The sequence below is a fragment of the Zingiber officinale genome, chromosome 5A (assembly GCF_018446385.1).
Source record: "Zingiber officinale cultivar Zhangliang chromosome 5A, Zo_v1.1, whole genome shotgun sequence".
Lineage (NCBI taxonomy): Eukaryota > Viridiplantae > Streptophyta > Magnoliopsida > Zingiberales > Zingiberaceae > Zingiber > Zingiber officinale.
This window is the reverse complement of record NC_055994.1, coordinates 38,062,538-38,070,834: the sequence shown is the minus strand read 5'-3', so window position 1 is coordinate 38,070,834 and position 8,297 is coordinate 38,062,538. Positions and strand designations below refer to the sequence as shown.

Genomic DNA, 8,297 nt, shown 5'->3' with positions numbered 1-8,297 from the left:
AAAACTCCCCTTAAACAATGTTATGTTTATAAGAAGTTGAGCTCCACATAACTCTGACCCTCCCTATAGTCCATGGAGATTGAGAAGAATGATTTAGAACATCTAAGAGACCATATGATGAGGAGCATTGTAATAACAATAATGGAAATAATCTCTAATTGATTTCAATCAATTGAGATTTATTATATTTGGCACACAATCTAGATCGACATGAATCAAATAGAAAAATAATATTTCTAATTCTATTATATTTCTATGTTTATAATTATTATAAGTGTATGTCTTATTTAATCTTTTCATTATTATTTTGGACAATATGTATAAATAAGTCTATTGACTTTAGTAATAAGATGATCATCAAAAAGCTTTATATTATTTTTTCCCTACCTATTATTTTCAACATGGTATCAGAGCCATGATCCTTAATTTTTTTTTCTTTTCTACTGTCTGTCGTCTTTTCTCTCTATTTCTCTATTTCTCTTTACTTTTCTCCCCCACGTCTTTTTCATCAATAATTTTCCCCCTCTATTTTCTCTCTTTTACTGTTGAATTTATTTTTGGTGTCAACGGAAGCTCCTCACGGCGCCAAGCAGTGCACATGATGATTCCCATCACCGATTTTGGCGCAAATGTTCTTTATTGCTGATTTTGGCACTAGCGCCCTTTGCTGTTGATTTCGGTGTAGACATCCTTTGCTGTCGATTTTGACGCCGACATTCTTTTCTACTGATTTCAGCACAGACGTTCTTTGCTGTCGATTTCGATGTTGACGTCCTTTACAGTTGATTTTGGCACCGACAACCCGGAGGTTCTATCACTGCTACTTTTCATCCTTTTCGATGTCAAATACTCAACGACATCACGATGGCCAAAAGTAAAGTTTAGACCGATGTCAAATTTGTCATATCGTTGGTCATACTGGTATTCATTACTCTAGAAGATTTAATTGGTCTTATAGTCGGAGAAGATGTCAAATTTGTTTCAGCATTGGACATATTAGTATTCAATGTCCAAAAAGATTTGACTCAAATTTTGCTGGTGGTCCTCCAACATTGAGGCAACCAGCTATTTCACAAGGAGAGCATGCATCTTTAAATCAACCACCACCTTCTTGGCATTCTACAACCCAGTTATCTCATTCTAGAGCATTCTCACATTCTATCTCTCCTAATATAGTTTCATCGACTCTTGAGAACCCATGATGACATCAGGATTCTAGAGCAACTCATCATGTTACATCGGAATATAATATTCTCATAGAAGCTTCACTTTATGATGGACCCGACATGGTACAAATAGGTAATGGCTCAGGTTTACAAATTACTCACATTGGAAACACATCTTTTCACTCATGCGGTTTTACTTTTCACATGCACAACACTCTTCATGTTCCTTCTATTACTAAAAATTTACTTTCCATCCATTAGTTTGCTCTTGATAATAATGTTTCCTTTAAATTTCATCCTCATCATTATCTTGTGAGGATCCCACAATAGGAAATATTCTTCTTTCAGAAAATATTAAAGATGGTCTTTATCATCTTCAGCCCACCTATGCTAATGTGTTTATTGGAGAACGCATAGATGAATTCTCTTGACACACACATCTTGGTCATTCGTCTCTACGTGTTGTTCAGAATATTATTATCTAGTATGGTTTACCAATTTCTTTAGCCTCCTCTTCTCATTTATGTGAAGTTTGTATGAAAGCAAAATCTTATAAATTACCTTTTGTGTTTTCTTCTCGCACTTCTAGTTTTCCTTTAGAAATTATTCACTCTGATGTGTGGGGTCCTGCTCCTATTCTATCTAATCAAGATTTTCTTTATTATGTTATTTTTATTGATAATTTCAGCAAGTTTACTTGGGTTTTTCCTATGAAAAGAAAGTCTGATCTCTTTGATATTTTTGTTGCTTTCAAAAACAAGTTGAGCGCTATTTGAATCATAAAATTCTCTCCCTTCATTCTGATTGAGGTGGAGAGTATCAAACGCTTCATCGTCATCTTACTTCCTCTGGCATCATCCATCAAGTCTCTTGTCCCCACACTCCTAAACAAAATGAATCCGCCGAGAGAAAACATCATCATGCGGTTGAAACTTCCTTAGCTCTTCTTAATCATGCCTCGGTTCCTCTTAAATTTTGGGATGATGTCGTCCAAACCATAGTCTATCTTATCAATCATTTACCCACTCCACTACTTCAAAATAAGTGTCCCTTGAAAGACTTTATAATTGTCTTCTAGATTACTCCTTCTTTCGTATCTTTGGTTGCACATGTTATCCTTGGCTACGACCTTACTCTAAGCACAAGTTAAACCCTCACTCTTTACAATGTGTTTTTCTTGGTTATAGTAATTTGCATCATGGGTACCATTGCCTCCATATTTCGACCGATCGGATATATATTTCTCGATATGTTACTTTTGATGAATCTCTATTTTCGTTTGTAGTTGCTACCTCATATCCTCCTTCAGATAATCAAGGCAACTATCTAATATCACCAAGAAATATACTAGAAGCCCCACATATTGATTCATCAGGACATATTGAAAGTACAAGGGGGGATGGTATCTTGGGTCCTACTCCATCTCCACAAGTTTATGTAGACTCGGCGGCTAGTGGTGATCCACTCTCTAGTTCTGATTCTCATCCGTCTAACTACTCATCTCCGAGTAGCTCTGATAATGATATTCCTCAGCGGATTCTTCCTCTAAGTGATATTTATACACGATGTCAACCAGTTTTCACTCGTTATCCTCTTCCACGTGTTCTTATTAGTTCTTCAAATTTTGTTGAACCTTCTAGTTTTACACAAGCAGTCAAAGATCCAAATTGACATGCTGTGATGGATACAGAATTTGATGCTCTTCTTCATAATGCAACCTGGAACTTAGTCTCTCGTACCCCATCTATGGATATTGTGGGCTCTAAATGGATTTATCGAATTAAGTATCATACAGATGGTTATATTGAATGTTACATAGCTTGCCTTGTTGCTAAAGGCTTTAATCAACAGCCAGGTATTGACTTCAATGATACTTTTAGTCCAGTCATCAAAATTACAACTATCAGATTGCTACTATCTATAACTGTAAGTTCCAATTGGCCAATATCCAATTAGATGTTTCCAGTGCTTTCCTTCATGAACACCTTGAAGAACCTATTTATATGGAGCAACCTCTTGTGTAATGTCCTAAACTAAAATTGTTTTAATTAAAAGAAATTATTTAATTAGTTCAGGTATAGTTAGAATGGAGTTTAAGTTAAGTGGCTAGCTTTAATTATGTTTAATCAAATAGGTTATAGTATATCCGAGCTTAAATAAATTGCATGACCCAAATATGCATAAAAGTTAAAAAAAACAAGGGGACTTGATGAGGTAAATTATAACCTTTGTACGGCTTGGAGGAGTATAAAATAAATACATAAGGTTATTAGTTACCAAAATATGGATAATGATGTAAATAATTAAAATCTAATCTAATTAGATTATTTTAAGGAAAAATAGATATGTTTTCATGGATGATTTATCATGAATTAAATTGATATGAATTTATAGAGTTTACTAAAATTTTTATGAATTTTTAGGGAATTATTTTAGATTTTAAGGGGTATAATTGGGTATGAGAAAGTATGTTTAAGAATACCCAATTAAGTTAGGAGTTGATTCAACTCAATTACCTAAGATTAGGATTTAATTGACCTAGGCCTTACCCGTTTCTCACGCACCCTTTATCAAATTCGCCGGCTCCACGCTTCGCACGACGATCTACGACGGAACTCTCCACCGAGGATCGGGACTGCGGCCAAGCAGCTCCTCACGTCGGCGAGCTTGCGGGGAACGACAAGCGGGCTCGTAGACTACAACCTACATATCTGCGGCGCAGCTACGGTAGGGTGAGGGCTTCAATAGAGGGACGCGGGATGATATGGGATCGGTGAGGTAAGGGATGGGTAGCTAGGTAGGTTGATAAATTGCCAACAAAGTTCGATTGATGGTTTTTGTTATGGATCGATTTCTTTTCCGCGATGTTCTTGTTTCGACTTGAGGCTTTTGTGATGTTCTTGTCGCGGTTTGTGTTTTTCCTTGAGGTTCTTGCTTTGATATGTGATCTCTATGACGTTCTTGTTCCAGATGATTGCTTCTATGGGATTTCGGCAAGATTTTGGGGCTTTTGATTGAATTCGACGTTGCTTTGCTTCGAAACGCTGCAGATTTGGGTGTTTCAGTGCTTTCCTGAATTTACCTTGCAAGTGCATTTCCTTTGTGATGGTATGGATTCAATGAGGTGAGGGCTAAGTGTTGCATTTTGATTTTCGTTGATGTTGATGCTTCATTTGGCGAGTCTTTGTGGTTTCCTGCTACGGATTTGAGGTGTTTGAAATCAAGTTTGATGCTGCCCTATTTTTCTCAGGTTGGTTTTGAGTTTCTCGACAAAACTCTTATGGAATTCGTGCAGCTTTGATGATGTTTTACCCCTTTCTATCTCTGCCAAGGGTCTGGATAGATTTATAGGTAGTTAAGCTTTTGAATGAAGATGCTCTCGTTTCTTTCTACCATTTACGAAATCCTATACATATTTATTGGGTTTAGTTCGGAGGAGTTTGATCTTATTCTTAAGGAGGTATAGATTTCCAGAACTGAATTTTGGTAGTGGTGATTTGATTTCGATACGTGTTCGTTTCTTCGATATTGATTGAATGTTATGAACGGATTTATGTGCTTGTTGCTCCACAGCTGACTGAATGTTATGGACAGATCTGCGTGTTTCTATATTGCTTTCAATGCGTGATTGATTCTCCACTGTCGGCTAATTTTTCTGGACAGATTTGCATGTTATCGATTCGATTTCAATGTGTGTTCATTCCTCAGTGTTGGCTGATTACTTGGACAGATTCGAGTGCTTTCATTTGATTCCAATGTTGTGTTGTTTCTTCATGTTGGCTAAATTCTCTAAACAGATTTAGTGGGTTATAGGAGGTTTTCAATGTTGGTTTATTACTTCTTGTTAAACAAATTATGGAACTGATATAGTGATTTGTGAATGGGTTTTTGATAACTTGGCTGCTATCTCCTAACGGCTGGATTTTTTTGGGCCAGATATGTTGGATTGAAATTTGGGTAATTGATCTATTGCTACATCTTCATGTTCATAGCTCTATACTCCTGGACTGTGTAGTATGATGGAAATAGGTTAGGTCCTCTTATGTAGCTTTGTTCCTTGCTTTGGCTGCTGGTTTTATTTCTGTAGAGAGGTAGCACGATCGTGAATTTAGTTTGGTGATGTTGAAAGCTTTTGCCATTCTTTATTCGTTAAGCATGATTTAGGTTCTGGTTCTCGGATATTTTTATGATATGCAAGAATTGGTTGCGGAAAGGATCTTGTGAATTGGAATGCTTACCGAATGCAGGGCATGTGCTATTGATAAGAATATAATGTAGATAGATTATGCTTTCCTATGTAACTAATTGGATGAGTATGAGCATATGTGGTGACAGTACGGGTTGGTGCCTCGGGATGAGCTCTGGGGAGGGCCCTTCCAAACATGACTAATACTATAATTTATGACTGATACTGTAATTTATTGTTAGCTTCGGCTATATGACTGCATGTTCTCTAGGAGGTACCTCTAGGGTCATGGGACTGTTGACTGGCTCAAATAGTGGTTACCGGATATGTGACATATTCACCTAATTAGCTATATAGGGTCACCTGTGCAATGTATATCTTTCTTTGCTATACTATATTTGGGTTACGTTTTCTGTTGGCTTTTAGTTGCTATTTCTGCTACTTCATGGATGCCCTTTTGTTCATATTGGTTTGTTCTTGCTGGGCCGTAGACTCATGATGTCTACATTACAGGTTAGGATGACTCTCAGGATATGATATGGAGTAGACGATGAGGCGAGATGGACGCATGGTATTGTCCGAATGTCTAGAAGTGCAGAGCATACTGGTTTCATTGTGAGAGATTTTTTTTTTATTATATGTAAAGAGGGATGTTTGGGGATTATTGTCCTTATTCATTAAACTCCTAATCGATGTAGTCATTTCCCTTGGTTAAGATAGTACTTCTTGATGAGCTTGTACTGTGGCTAACTACACAGCAGATGATGAGAGGATCGTTAAAAAAAAAATTAAATTAAAAAAAATGTGAGGGATAAACTCAGGATGTTTCAGTTGGTATCAGAGCAGTCACTCCTAAAGGACAGTGTGTGCACGCCATCTCGTCAGGAACTCGGCTACTTCTGCCTTCAGGTCTATAAGAATGAAATTTATTGTCATAAATGTAGCTATGTTTATGTACATACTTGAGATAATGGAGTAGGTTAAAGATTATATGGATGCAATTATAGTAAGAGGACTAGTGTATTAAGATTAAAGTTATATACAAACTAGTTTAAAATTTTATACAAACTAGTTTTAGGATTTACTGAGTTGGGCAAGTTTCTTCCCTTGTAGATGATAATAGAATCTAGGTATGATGATTTTCGATTTTGAATATGCATCGAAGGTGATTTCTGGAGGTTCGGTGGTTTAGATTTGATAGCAAGTAAACGATCCAAGGATTTTTGCGGTATTTTGATGATTTCTGTTTTATGGAGCACGGATTTCTTTTGAAGATTGATTTATTATGTTCTCTAATTTTTTTTTTCTCTCAAGTCGAAAACTTAGTCTCTGCTAACGTTTTCTGGTGGATTCGATGAAGCATATGGCTTATTTTCACATTGGTATGAATTGAAGATTTATTAAAGAATCTAGGGGTATTTCGTTCTATTCTTGTGTGAACTATTTCGTTCTGGTGTCGCTTGAGTGGATCTTGAGGTGGATTCTGGGAATGTGTGGTCATATGTAGCTATGTTGTGTGAACTATTTCGTTCTTGTGGGAACTATTTCGTTCTGGGAATGTTTTCTGCATGTAATATCTTGTGAATTTCAGATTGTTCTTCGTTGAATTGGTACAGGGTCTTCCTGATTGTTAATTTGGTAATTCAATTTATACTGGTTTTTCTTTTATATGATTGTAGTTACGTTTCTGATGGGTAGAAAGACTGAATGAAGGAGATGTGCTTCTCAGAATTTGGAAATTTAGGATTTGGTTATAAGGATTAGGCTAGTATTATACTGTTTCAATCTGTATAATAATTCTTTTGAACCCAGTAAATGATAGATTGGTAGAAACTAACTATAGAACCTTGTAAACGGTTAAATAAGATTTTAGATTTTGGTTTTGTAGGGAATGGGTAAGATTTCTGTTGTTTACAGTTTGTTGGAAAGGTGCAAGACACTCATACAAGATTAGCTTGATAGGATTATATTCCAATTGTTTAGTTTATGGAAGTGGTAAATGAAATTCTGTTTCTATACTTGATGCATATGTTGATCTCTAGAATATACCTATGTTTGTCCTGCACATGTATAATTTAGGTTAGTCATTTCAATAAATGCTTAAGTTATAGATGCTGGTTTGCTTAGTTTGAATTTAATATAAATGTGTTGAGATTTAATGGAGAATCATGTTGTTGTTCAGTATAAACTAAGGAGGTTTGATTTGAAGTTTGGGTTATAATGTTTAATAACTAGTTGAGTTTATTTTCAGTGTTCATTTAAAAATTGTGAAAGCAGTTCATTGTTGATACAGTCTGACCTGGATGTTGTTTTGCTGTTGACACTGATTTAAATTTGTATCAGATAATTAACTCAGATTAATTACTAATCCAGGTTGACTAGGTTGACCTGAGTGAAGCTAGGTGCAAGTCCTGGTGAGTGAAGCCAGGTGAAAACCCTAGTGAGTGAAGCTAGGTGCAAGTCCTGGTGAGTGAAGCCAGGTGAAAACCCTAGTGAGTGAAGCTAGGTGCAAGTCCTGGTGAGTGAAGCCGGGCAAGGGAAAATCCAGATGGATCAAGGGTGATCGGACATCTGGTGTTGAAAAGTCCAAGAAGGAAACTTGGCATGCGGAGTCAGAGAGGGTTCGGTAGCTCGTTCTCTAGGACCAGATAAAGTCGGAAAGGGCTAGGGAGCTCATTTTTCCGGACTAGGTCAGAGAGGGCTCGACCCGGACTGAGTCGAGAAGCTGGATCGGTCGGCAGACCGATCCAGTGAAACCTTGACACCTGATCGGTTTGCCGACCGATCGTGAATTGACGATGGCTACCGAGCGATCGACGGCCCGCATCGATCGTAAATCGATCGAGCCCATCAGAAGTATCGATCGGCCCGAGACCGATCAGAGGCCGTAAGCGTTGGGAAGAACGCCATCGATCGGTCTCGGACCGATCAGATTAATACGCTGA

At 37.1% G+C, this 8,297-nt stretch overlaps 1 long non-coding RNA gene across 1 annotated transcript; it reads left to right on the top strand.

Annotated features, from left to right (window-relative positions):
* The first annotated feature begins 3,686 nt into the window (after window positions 1-3,686).
* LOC121980435 lies at window positions 3,687-6,088 on the top strand. The gene is made up of 2 exons (XR_006111533.1): window positions 3,687-4,517; window positions 5,866-6,088. It is a non-coding gene; the product is annotated as an uncharacterized LOC121980435 (long non-coding RNA).
* Window positions 6,089-8,297: the final 2,209 nt, after the last annotated feature.